We start from the raw sequence: 12132 nt of genomic DNA, 5'->3' as shown, positions 1-12132 counted from the left end.
ACAGATGAAGATGGGCTGGCAATTTGGGATTTAGCCAACCAAATTATATTTTTATTGGCTCAAACCACAATGTAAAATTATGATAAAACATGACAGAATTTTATTCCAGCTGGGACGTCGCCCAGTTAAACAAGACCCGTCATTTTCATCAGAGAACCAGGGTGAACGGCAAAAAGTCAGCTACAGGAACAAAGGTCACACACAACACATGCTAAGAGTTGAAATTTGGTACTATCAACATAAGAGGCATAATTGGAAAAGAAATGAAACTAGCATAAAAATTGGATAATTAGCAGATCAACATAATAGGCATGAATGAAACAAAGACAAAAACAGGTGAGATCTTTCTCAGTGACAAATGCAAAATGTTATATTCAGGCAATAACAATCAGGAAAAAGAAGTAGTAGCTATAGTACATCATCATCATCAAATTCCTGACATTTATCCTCAAAGGGTGTACAGGATATGATAGTACTACATGAAAAATTTACATCATTACTAACTTACTACCTACAATTTTCAGGCAAATCAATCTGTTACCTGTCAAAGCTACAACATTGTCAGATCTTATATTTCTATCTTCTAAGGCACTTTTTACCGTATCAATCCACCTATATCTTGGTCTTCCTCTGGGTGGTTTTCCTGCCAACCTCGCAGAGAATACTTGTTTTGCTAATCTTTCCTCTCCCATTCTGTTTAAGTGACCATACCACCTGAGATGAACTCTGCTAACACATTCCAGAATGCTAACGATGTCAAGTTCTTTCCTAATATCCTCGTTTTTAATATGATATTGCCATTGATGCCTTCTGTTCCACCTATAATCTTTCTCAGGACTCTCATATCTGTGGTCTCTAGTCTTTGGCCAAGTGTTTTACTTCTGACCCAGCTCTCAGATCCATAAGTTAAAATTCGTTTGAACACTGTTTTGTATACAGCTAATTTAGTGTTTTGACTAATTTCTCTCTTATTCCATATAAATTTATTCAGTTGACTTCCTACCATACCAGCTATTTCCATATTTAATTTACCGTCGTCACTAAAAATCGTGCCTAAGTAGCTGAAATGTTTTACTTGTTCTATAGGTTCTCCATTCACAATGCAGCTGATATTTTTAATACTTCTGCCTATTTTCATTATTTTTGTCTTGTTATTGCTGACCTCCATACCATATCTATCACAATAGTTATTCAATTTCTTCAGGGAATCTTGCAGACTTGTAGCAGATTTATTTAGAAGTATAACATCATCCGCATAAAGCAAGGAGCTGACATAAACATCTCCAATTTTGATATCAAGTTTCATACCACTTTGTCTGACACCAGATTTAACATTAAACCATCTCCCTGTACTTCCTTCAATTCTAACTGCTGACTTACAACTCAAATAAATACTAAGTATTGCTTAATATAATGATCCACTCACACCACACAACTGTAGCGTTTTGAATAGCTTCTCTCTTGGCACCTTGTCATATGCTTTTTCCAGATCTACAAAACTTAAATAGAGATCTCTGTTATAATGAAGGTTTATTTTCTTGATCCTGAGAATTAGTAATAATATTTTTGGTTTACAGATCAAGTGTTGATCAATTTTATTAACTTAACCAACTAGTTTCGCCAAACTTTAACTGTTGCGTCTTCAGGGCACTTACATATAGGTTGAAACAATCTCACAATTATGTGTAACTATAAAACTGACAAGAATAACTGTAAAAAACTGACTAGAATAATTACAAATAAAATAGTATCGAACGTGCGTGATACATGTATCATATGTACAAGATTAGCTAGCTGTTGCTGAGGAACTTTCTGTAGTTTGTATTAAAGTTCATTTCTTTTGTTTTTAAAGATTTGATTAGGGTTTCCCATATCTCTGGGAGTATTAGGCCTTGATTTCTGTTAAGGTTGACAGTAGAACAGGTGACTGTGGCTGCTTCTTTTAAAATTCTTGAATGGTAATCTTCCTCTAAGTAAGGGGAACAACTTTTGACCCACTCGATGACATGGTTAGTTGTGGAGAAATGAGATGATACGCCAGAAATGTCCTGTCTGTTGTTTTTGACATAGCCAATGTACTCTTTTAGCTTGATTTCAAGGCAAATTGTGAGATTGTTTCAACCTATATGTAAGTGCCCTGAAGATGCCAACAGTTAAAGTTTTGCAAAACTAGTTGGTTAAGTTAATAAAATTGATCAACACTTGATTTTTAAACCAAAAATATTATTACTAAGAGATCTTTGTTATATTCCTATGACTTCTTAACTATTTGTCGTAAAGTGAATATCTGATCCTGACAGCCTCTATTTGGCCTGAATCCAGCTTGTTCCTCACCAAGCTTCTCTTCGACAATCCTTCTCAACCATTTCTCAAGTATACTGGCATAAATCTTACCAGGAACACTCAGTAGAGAAATACCTCTCTAATTCTCACAATCAGTTTTATTTCCCTTTTTATGTATGGGTACTATGAGAGCTCGACTCCAATCATCTGGAATCCGTCCTTCTGTCCAGGCCATCTGAACTGTGCAGTGTAGCCACTGAAAAACTTTTATTCCTACATACTTGAGCATTTCTGGTCTAATATCATCTACTCCAGCTGCCTTTCCACATTTCAGACTTTTGATGGCTTTTTCTACTTCAAGTATGGATATGTATTCCTGATTGCATGCCTGGTCAGTGTTTTTAACACTGTGCTATCATCACTGCTTGTTTCATTTAGCAGTTTTTCAAAGTAATTACTCCATATTTCAAGGATATCTTTTTTTTCTCCCATTTTCATGTCACCTTTATCATCTCTAATTCCTTTTACAGCACTCTTTCCTCCATTTCTGAGCTTCTTCAAAAACCTCCAGAATACCTTGCCACCTTCTTGATATTTATTTTCTATGTTCTTACCAAAGTCTTCCCATGACTTTTGTTTAGTTAGTTTTACACAATGTTTAGCTTTCTTACATTTGTCTCTTTATTCTCCAAGAGCACAAGCTGACTTATTTGCCAGGAACTTTTGATATGCTTTCTTCTTTTCCTTCACTGCCTCTTTAACTTCCTGTGTCCACCAGGGAGTTCTGATTTTTCTATCCTTGTAGATAACCTCACCACATACTTCTCTGGAAGAATCAATCCATGTTTTCTTCAGAGCTTGCCACTGAATCTCCAAGGTTTGATTCCTGTTCTCAAACTCTTTCATTTTTTCTTGAATAATGTTTGTATATTTTAGTCTACAGTTGACATTCGAGAGCTGCTCAACTTTTATTTGCTTTAAAACTTTCTTACATGTTATTCTTTTCAATATGAAATTCAATTTTATCCTACTTAAGACTAAATGGTGATGACTTCCAATTTCAAATCCTCTGAACACTCTAGTGTCCTGCACCAAAGAGAAAATATCACTATCAACAATAATATAGTCAATGAGACTTTTCTTATTCCTTGCTTCTTCTCTCCATGTGAATTTGTGCACATTTTTATGTTCGAACATTCTGTTAGTAATAACCAGTCCATGTCCTGAGCAGAAATCCAACAAGTATTTGCCATTATTATTAGCTTTGCTCTTTTCTCCAAATCTTCCCAAAATATTTTTGTATGTCTGACATCATTACTTACTCTGCTATTTAGATCCCCAACAAGGACTAACTTTTCATTTTTCGTTGTGTCAGTTACGTTCTCTAAAGCCTCAAAAAATTCCTCCACTTCTACCTTAGGAGAACCTTTTGTAGGGCCATAGGCACAAATAAGTCTCATTGTCCAGTTCCCCATTCTGATATTTGCCCGCATCACTCTACTTGAAATTGCCTGCCATTCAAGAAGATCAGCTTCATATTTAGTGTTGAATACTATGGCTACTCTTTCTTTTCCTTAATTGTCATTGCCTGAATATAACATTTTGTATTTATTGCTCAGAAAGATCTCACCAGTTTTTGTCTTTTTTGTTTCAGTCACCCCATTATGTTGATCTGGTACTTATCTAATTCTTCAGCTAGCTCTATTTCTTTGCCATTCAGGCTTCTTATGTTGATAGTACCAATCTTTAACTCTGGTGATGCTGAGTTGTAGTGTGTTTTCAGATTTGTTCCAGTAGCTGAGTTTTTGCTGTTCGACCTGGCAAAAATAACGGGGCCCTTGTTTAACCAGCACAAATAAGTATCATTTGTGCTGGTTACACCAGGCGACGCCCCCAGCCAGCATGAAATTCTGTCATGTTGTACCATCATTTAATATTGTGGTTTAAGCCAATAAGAATACAATTTGGTCGGCTAAGTTCCAAATTGCCAGCCCATCCTCGTTCATTCAGTATCCAGGTAGATACCTAACAGGGTGCACCACGAGAAGGTGAGGATTGAACATTAGGTCAGTAGCCCTGGTTGGTTCTCCACATTCCTTTATAGGCTAAGTGGAGGTCTACTCTCAATTATACAGCTTTGACCCTTAAACACCCCCATAGCTATAGTATTCAATACTAAATATGATGATAATCTTCTTGAATGGCAAGCAATATCAAGTAGAGTGATGTGGGCAATATCAGAATGGGGAAATGAAAAATGATACTTATTTGTGCTTATGGTCCTACAAAAGGTTCTACCAAGGCAGAAATGGAGGATATTTTGAGGCGTTAGAGAAGGTAGCTGACTCTATGAAAAAGGAAAAGTTGGTTCTGGTAGGAGAGTAGGAAATGATTACTAGACATATAGAAATGTTTTGGGAAAATTTGGAGAAAAGAGTAAAGCTAATGGTAAATGCCTGCTGGATTTCTGTTCAGGACATGGATTAGTTATTACTAATGCCATGTTCCAAAATGAAAATGTGCACAAGGAGAGAAAATGCAAGAAATTAGAAAAGTCTTATTGACTATATTTTAGTTGATAGTGATGTTTTTCAACTAGTTCAGGATGCGAGAACACACAGAAGATTTGAAATAGGAAGTGAACACTATTTAGTTTTACCCTGAGCAGGGTAAAACTAAATTTTATATTGAAAAGAAAAGTGTAAGAAAGTTTTAAAATGAATCAAGGTTGAGCAGCTTTCAGACGTGAACTCTAGACTCAGATATATACACACATCATTCAAGAAAAAAAATGAAAGAATTTGAAAACAAGACCCAAACTATGGAGATTCAGTGGCAAATCCTGAAAAAAATATTGATTGATTCAGCAAGAGGCATGTGGTAAATTCATCTGTAAAAGAAAAATCAGAACTCCATGGTGGACTCAGGAAGTTAAAGAGGCAATGAAGGAAAAGAAGAAGGTATACTGAAAGTTCTGGCAAGTAAGTCTTGGAAAATATGCTCTTGGAAAATACAGAGAAAAATGTATGAAAGTGAAGCACTGTTTAAAACTAGCTTAACAAAAGTCATGGGAAGACTTTTGTAAGAACATTGAAAATAAATATCAGGATTGTGGTAATACATTTCGGAGGCTATTGAAAAGGTTTAGAAATAGATGAAAAAGTACTGTAAAAGGATCAGAGATGATAAAGGTGACCTGAAAACTGAAGATAAAGATATTTTAAATGTCTGGAGTAATTACTTTGAAAGACTGCTAAATGAAAGAAGCAGTGTCAGCATGATGGTAGAAAACTCCCAACAGGAACTCATTGGTGGATTGGCTGCTAGTGATGAAGAAATGCATCACCAAATAGAGATGATGGGCACAAAAAGAAATATAATCATAATGGGAGACTTTAATTATCCAAATATTGACTGGGTAGTAGCAGAATTTCATGAGAAGAGTACAAATGAATTTATTGAGCTGTTGTAGGACATACCTATTCTGCCTCCAGTTGATGACAGTGATCATACGGTCTCACTTAGGAAGTGACTAAGTTTATGAATGTTCTATTCAGAAATGGTTACATGCTGAACTACAAAGCAGGAAATTATAACCAATTGAGGAGTATACTGAGTTAAGTGAAATGGTATTGGTTGCTGGATGGGAAAAATACCAATAGAGCATAGGAAGCATTTAAAAAAATACTTAAATGATGCAATATCAGAATGTGTCCTGAGAGTTTGAATAATAAATAGAGTAGGAGTCAAATGGATGTGTAATCTTATTAAGCAAGAGATTCATAAGAAATGGATGATGTGGAAGGAATACCATGTGCATAAGGATGATGTCTGTTATGAATATTATAAGCAGCAGACTAGAATAGTCACAAGTGTTGTACAGAAAGTTAAGTCTAAGTATGAAAAGAAACTAGTTCTGCAAGCTAAAGAGAATCCACGAGAATTCTATCAATATGCTGCAAGTAAAAGATATAATGAATATGAAAAATCTCTTCTGAATGCAGATGCAGAAGAGGTTGTTCAACTAATGAGTGCCCCATTTTGTTAAAAGCTATCAAACTGGTGTATGCAACATTGAGTTCACTGCTACCTCTTCACTGAATGAAGAAACTCAGGTGTATGAAGAGGAGGTATTAGAGCTATTGCACAAACTGAATAACAGTTCAACAATAGGGACTGATCAAATATCAGCATGGCTGCCAAATGAGTGTCAAGCTGAACTGGCTATTCCTTTGACCAGGCTATATAATTTGAGTCTCAGAACAAGGACAAATCCACAGGAATTGAAAGAATGTATGGTAATCCCATTGCGCAAGGGTGGTGAAAGACTGATGTATCCAACTATCGACCAATCAGTATCTCACAAGTAGTGGTGAAGATTTTAGAAAAATTGGTTAGGACTCACATTTAGAAATAGGTTGACAGTGAATCTCTACTCTGCAATGAAAACAATGAGTTTACTAAGCGAAGGTCATGTTTTAGCAACTTGTTCACATTCTATAATAATGTTACCATTGAACTAGACAAGGGGAATAGATACACCATGATGCTTTTGGATTTTGCTAAGGTTTTTGACATAATACAGCATGGAAGAATGTTGCATAAACTGGAGAATATGGATTTGGATTATAAAATATTAGCGTGGTTAAGAAGATGGCTGATTGACAGATATCAAAAAGTGGTATACAGAGCATGTGATTCTGCAAGATTTAAGGCAACTAGTGGTGTACAACAAGAATCAGTCCTTGGTCCACTGTTATTCAATCTTTATATTAATGATATTGGGAAAGATTTGACAGGCGATACAGCTATTTGCTGATGATGCAAAGATAGGTAAGGTAATCAGGAATGCTGCTGATATGCAGTACTTGCAAAATCATTTCAATAGGTTGGAATTGTAGGCATGGGAAAATGGATGTCAGTTTTGTCAGTAAATGCAAAATCATGCACTTTGACGTGATTAGATATCCAATGTCATATTATATTGGCAGGATTAAGCTAGAAGAAACTGATCAGGCTAGGAATCTTGGAGTGTTAGTAGATAGGAAGCTGAAATTCAGAGGCCATGTAGCAAAGATTGCAAATACAACTTGAAAGATAACTGCAATGCTGAAATGAACTTTCACATGTAAAGATAAGAATGTCATTTTGCCTCTTTACAAGGCCTTGATAAGACCTCACTTGGACTATTGCGTGCAGGTCTGGTCTCCAAGTTTCCGTTTTAATTTTGATACAGTGGAGAGAGTGCAAAGGAGAATGTTAAAAATGATATCAGGATTGTGGAATGATTGAGAATTTGTAGACTGCAGACGCTAGCTAACAGGAGAAATAGGTGGTGTGATATGATTGAGACTTACGAACTTCTCGAAGGGTCACACAGAATTTCAGTTGACAGAATTTTTCATTTTATGGAGGGTGGGGAAAGAACAAGAGGGCATCCTTGGAAGCTGAGAATGAATGCCGCTAAGAAGGGGGTGAGGGCTAGATTTTTCTCTCATATGCTGGTGCATGATTGGAATGGATTGGCATTGGATGTTGTGTGTGCAGGCAGTGTGAATGAATTCAAGAATAAGTATTGTAAAAATAATCATAATTTACAATTATGAATCTTTTTACAATTGTTTCTCTGTTCTAATATATCATTAGATTTGGTTTCCTAACACATGTATCGGCACTTGCGATATGCCCTTTATTGATATTATTATGTGAGAAAGAAATGTAAACCACTTGAAAATTGATGTACTTACTAGATCCTGATAGAATAAAAAAATTGAAAGTAAGAACTAATTTAAAATTGATAAGTGTTGGGATATTTGTCGTGTTTTGTGAAGACATTCCATTTGAGCTAACGAGATGTGTCAGCCATTATATGAAATTTCTTGCTTGCAATTTACATGCTCACAGAGGAGTTTGATGGGTGATTGACAGCTGACAGAGAGGAGCATTCGGTATCAGAGTAACAAGGAAAACAAGTGGAGAGCTAAAGGAAATTTGAAAACAGCAACTGGGGAATTTTGTTGTTAGGAAATTTTTTTAAAGTTTTTTTTTTAAGTTTCATGTGACAGTCGAGAGAATACTGAAAGTTTATTTTTCACTTGGTTCGAGTATAATAAATTTAGTTTAATCCTTTATCCAAGTGTGAGCAAGATTAAACTAAATTTATTAAACTCTAACCAAGTGAAAAATAAACTTTCAACATCTTTCTCTAAATCCAGAGTAATTTAATAAAAAAGTGGCACACCATTTGGCAACTCCTATAGGTAGAGATGTCTTGCTAATGCTTCTGCCTGGTATCTCCACTTGGGCCTGGCTCCCACTGAAGAGACCTCAATAAAGGTCGAAACTAGTCTGGTTTGTGGCCCTTCCCTTAATGCATAACATTAGACATATACGCAAGAAGATGTGTTTTGCATTATGGGAGATACTGAGATAGGAGTGTTGGTAGCTTGCTCCACCTTTGCAAGCAGTGCCCTGGTGTTGTACCACCTTACCCCAGTCCTGAAGATACTTTTAGGTGCAAACTTTGTTTGCTCACACTTGGATAAAGGATTAAACTAAATTTATTAAAGTCTAGAGAATATTAATTGATTACGAAAAGTAATCATAGAACTGTGAGTCTTTAAACTAGAGTAGTTGAGACTGTCAACAAGTATTTACTAAATAAAATAAGATATTGTAGTCAATGTTTTAATTGAATGTTCGCGGAAACACTGAACGGAAAGTTTCAACTTCTGTCTTAAGGACACTAGATTACTAAGATAAAAGCAACTGGTGAAATTTGAAACTGTCAAGTGTCTTACATGAAGAGCTCAACTTATATGTTGTTTATGAAGTAATAGAAGAAATTTCTTTCTCTGGTACAAAAATTAGTAAATTGTGCATCAAATTGAACTGCAATAGGTAAGAATAATTTATACTTCAGTGAGACAGGAGGATAATGAATTTCTAGGAGGATAATGAATGAGTAAAATGAATTTCTCAAGTTCTTGAGAAATTCATTGTGCTGCCGGAGATAACTAACTCAGGCAGCATGTAAAGAAAGGCACGTGAGGATCAAGAGTTCTAGATCTCATCATATCATCAGAGGATGTAATTGTTAGAGGGGTTTCACATTTTCCTCCGGTTGGTGTGGTCATGAAGTAATCACCTGTGTTGTGGCTAGTCATATGCAGACTTTTGCAAGGAAAAGGCTGGTGATTATGACAAGCTTAGGAGACAACTTTGAGATATAACATGGAACGAGGAGTTGAGTGGTAAGGAAATAAATGCTGCATGGGAACTTACAAAGAAATACATAATGTGAGGAGATGGGAGTACAGTTTGTTAATGTGTGGAATGAGTTTGAAGGAAGAAGTGAACTGTATGGGAGCGATGGACTGCATTTGAGTGGTTATGGTGTAAGTAGCTTGGAGAGACTGCTACTGGAAGGCAGAGAAGTGAGTAGAGTGAGAGAGAATGAATCGGATCAAGTGGGAAGTGATGTGGAGGAGCAGGAGAGTAACACAGGAGAGATTGAAGAGGTGGTTATGAATGAATGGAAGTGAATGGTATGAGTATAGAAAATGAGAGAATAGGTGTGCAAGAGGAGCAGGGAAACAGGGAGGCTCAGGGTGGACAGGGATACACAGCGTGAGAAAGGTGGATTCTCCGAGAGGAGGCGAGAGCATGTGTAGACAGGAAAGAAATGGGATGACCTAGGATCAAGAGGAAACAGTTGGAATTGAAAAGGGTTTTAAAATGAATAAGCAGAAAGGGAAATGGCCCCAGTCAAGCATCTAGCGATCACATCGAGTGAGTGGTATCAGTAGAACTAGCTGTAGATCCAGAAATGAACTGTTGTGTTTCTATAAAAATGCTAGAAGTATAAGAAACAAGACAGATGAAATGGTTGCATTAATTGCATCTGTTCACCCAAAGATTGTCAGAATAAGTGAGACATGGTTGGAAGAGGACGACATCCTGACAGGAATAGAGATGGAAGGGTATGATGTGTTTCGTGAGGAGAGAAGGGATAAAAAGGGAGGTGAAGTGCTATTGATGATAGAGAAAGAGTTATGTCCATACAAAGTAGAGATGCAAAAGGGAAATAGTGCCAGTGGTTTTTGAGGCAGTATGGTGTGAGATAGAGATGAATGGAATCAAATACTCGGTTGGATGTTGTTATAGGCCAGGTAATGTGGACGTTGGTGATAATGAAATGTATAGTCAAATTAGTCAAGCAAATAAGAAAAGGGTGATCATTATGGCAATATAGACTGGAATGATGAAAAAGCAACTGAAAGTAAAGAAAATGAGTTTCTTGAGTTTTTGAGGGATAACCACTAAGACAGTATGTAACAGAGGACACGTGAGGATTGACAGTCTTGGATTTGGTCATCTCATCCACCAATTGGTGAGAGTGACCATGAGGCGATTACCTGGGTCATTGCCAGCAGCGTGAGGACTTCTGTGAGAAGAGGGTATATGTGGAACTACAAGGGGGATGATTATAAAGAACTCAGGAGACAGCTAGTGGGTGTAGCATGGAATGAGGAGTTAGCTGGAAAAGAGATCAGTGCAGCTTGGGGAATTTTCAAAAACTATCTAGTAGATGCAATGTCTAAGTGTATTCCAATGGTGAGAAGGTTAAATAAGGTAGGTGTGAGGTGGATGAATAAAGAGATTAAGCATGCAATACAGAGAAAGAAAGCATTGTGGAGGCAGCATAAGAGAAGTGGAAATAACCAATTCCGTGAGGTCTACAAAGACCAGGCAAGAAGGGTAACTTGGTTGGTGAGGGAAGCTAAAGAGAGGTATGAACAGCAGTTAGCTAATGAAGCCAAATAGAATCATACGCAGTTCTTTCGATATGTGGTCAGCAAAAGAAAGAATGATTATGGAAGGATGACATTGATAGGAGAAAATGGTATAAAGACAGCTGTTGCAGAACATGTGGTGGAGATACTTAATGAGCAATTCATAGAGGTCTTTCGATCTTGTGAATGTGACTTCATGGAGAGATTCAGAGCAATAGATGATGGGGAGGAGAGATTGAATGTAAGTAAGCAAGAGGTGTAAGGGAGTTGAGTAAACTAGATGTAAATAAGGCTGTCGGACTTGATAATATATCGCCGCGTATTCTGAAGGAATGTGCCAGAGAGTTGACACCTGCCTTGACATATTTTTTTAATACGAGTCTTGCACTCGGTAAAGTCCATAAGGAGTAGAAGGAGGGCAAGATTGTGCCACTTAATAAAGGAAGTGATCGAACTCAAGCATCAAACTATATGCCTATCTGTGTGTCAGGTGTTGTGGTTAAGTTGTTGAAGAAGCTTGTGAAAACTAGGATCCAGAGTTGGGTTGATAACAATGGTATTATCTTTGATGGACAGCATGGATTTGCTAAAGAGAGGTCATGTTTTAGTAATCTAGTTACTGATTACAATAAAGTGACTACTTCCTTGGACAGAGGAGAAGGATACACAGTAATATACTTAGATTTCTCAAAGGCTTTTGACAGAGTACCTCATGATAAATTGATAGTCAAACTAGAGCAGATGGGGTTGGATATTAGATTAGTGTATTGGATTAGAGACTGGCTATCTGATAGGTATCAACGAGTTATTCTAGTCTAACAGATAAGCTTAGGTGTTGATGGTTATTCATGACTTATTTTTCACGGTATTAACAACACCACAAACACTTTTTTTCAAAAAAGATGTTTTATTAATGCTTATATTTCGCTGATTTACAACTCAGCATCATCAGAGCACAACACACAAGTAAATGCAACAGTGAGTGAGTGAACCAATATAATTGCAAAAGACAAAAGATCTAAAGTCCTATTTTTTGGCGCCCTCTAATGAAAAA

The 12132-nt window shown here is 36.6% G+C and overlaps 1 protein-coding gene across 1 annotated transcript in view; it reads right to left on the bottom strand.

Moving 5' to 3' along the window:
- The window catches only part of LanB2 (laminin subunit gamma-1), a 403913-nt gene that overhangs the window by 83367 nt on the left and 308414 nt on the right, over positions 1-12132 (bottom strand). The window lies entirely within an intron of this gene.

Source organism: Typopeltis vanoorti, chromosome 15 (genome assembly GCF_054136105.1).
Source record: "Typopeltis vanoorti isolate ZY-2024b chromosome 15, IOZ_Tvanoo_1.0, whole genome shotgun sequence".
NCBI lineage: Eukaryota > Metazoa > Arthropoda > Arachnida > Uropygi > Thelyphonidae > Typopeltis > Typopeltis vanoorti.
This window is presented reverse-complemented; position numbering and strand designations above follow the sequence as displayed.